We start from the raw sequence: 1715 nt of genomic DNA on the forward strand, positions 1-1715 counted from the left end.
CATCAAACCAGAACGAATATTTTCATCAAGCAAATATGGATCAACCATCTTCATGCAAGTACCACTCATGGTTATTAAAGGTGAGGTCCTGGGACTCAGAAGGCATACACTCTCATCAGTCAGTCAAGGTATAAAACAATTCAGAATTACAAGGGGTATGGATGAGCCAGGAAGATGTTAAGTTCCTAATCCGCATCCAGACCAGGGTTGGGGAATGTCGAAGGCAGCCTAGGGAGGTCCCACTTAACCTGGCCGGGGGGAACAGTAGGACCTCAAGGTTGGAAAAAGGTGATTAGGCGAGCACAGCTCACACAAAAGGAATACATAGGAGCGTGGACGTGCTCGCTTAGAAAATTAAACCAGAGCCGAGATTGATGATCCGGTTCCAACGGCCGGGCTAAATCTGAAGTCCTATTAGCCACAAAGATTATTCTAGAATTTGTGTTTCTTTTTGTACCAGGATGTCATCAATACAGAATCAAAAGCGGATGAACTTCTTTCAATTCGCATGCGTGATATATACTTAATGTATCTAAAAAAAACCAATACTGCCGCCTGCTGTGATTCCGTCCTGCGTGGCTGTTCTTTTAGCCGTGGTCATTTATCTCCGTCCGCCTTCCCTTCCACCTGAGTGCGAGCTGCCACCCGATGGAAGATTCGAGGGACATGGACATGAGCCCCCTGAGGCCCCAGAACTGTCTTTTCAGTTGTGAACTAAGGGCCGACAAAGATGGTCGCTTTAAGGTGGATAATGATGAAAATGGGCACCAGTTATCTTTAAGAACAGTCAGTTTAGGGGCTGGTACAAAGGATGAATTGCACATTGTTGAAGCAGAGGCAATGAATTATGAAGGCAGTCCAGTTAAAGTAACACTGGCAGCTTTGAAAATGTCTGTACAGCCAACTGTTTCCCCTGGGGAGCTTTGAAATAACACCGCCAGTGGTCTTACGATTGAAGTGTGGTTCAGGGCCAGTGCACATCAGTGGACAGCACTTAGTAGCTGTGGAGGAAGATTCAGAGTCAGAAGATGAGGAGGGGGAGAATGTGAAACTCTTACGTATGTCTAGAAAGCAGGTGGTAGCAAGTGTCCACAGAAAAAAGCAAACCTTGCTGCTGATGAAGATGATGATGATGATTGTGATGATGAGGAAACTGAAGAAAAAGCGCCACTAATGAAGAAATCTACACATGATACTCCAGCCAAAAATGCGCAGAAGTCAAATCAGAATGGAAAAGACTCAAAACCTTCATCAACACCAAGATCAAAAGGACAAGAATCCTTCAAAAAACAGGAAAAAACTCCTAAAACAGCAAAAGGACCTCGTTCTGTAGAAGACATGAAAGCAAACATGCAAGCAAGTATAGAAAAGGTGGTTCTCTTCCCAGAGTGGAAGCCAGGTTCATCAGTTATGTGAAGAACTGCTTCCGGATGACTGGCCAGGAGGCTATTCGAGATCTCTGGCAGTGGAGGAAGTCTCTTTAAGAAAATAGTTTCAAGAATTTGTTAAAAATTTTCTGTCTTATTTCATTTCTGTAACAGTTGATATCTGGCTGCCCTTTTTATAATGCAGAGTGAGAACTTTCCCTACCGTGTTTGACAAATGTTGTCCAGGTTCTATTGCCAAGAATATCTTGTCCAAAATGCCTGCAGTTTTTAAAGATGGACCTCCACCCTTTGCTTGGTTTTAAGTACATATGGAATGTTATGATAGGG

At 43.6% G+C, this 1715-nt stretch overlaps 1 pseudogene; it reads left to right on the forward strand.

Annotated features, from left to right (window-relative positions):
* The first annotated feature begins 648 nt into the window (after window positions 1-648).
* On the forward strand, window positions 649-1492 carry LOC101033180 (nucleophosmin pseudogene; annotated as a pseudogene).
* The last annotated feature ends 223 nt before the right edge of the window (window positions 1493-1715 follow it).

The sequence above is a fragment of the Saimiri boliviensis genome, chromosome 9, assembly GCF_048565385.1.
Source record: "Saimiri boliviensis isolate mSaiBol1 chromosome 9, mSaiBol1.pri, whole genome shotgun sequence".
NCBI classification, from domain to species: Eukaryota; Metazoa; Chordata; class Mammalia; order Primates; family Cebidae; genus Saimiri; species Saimiri boliviensis.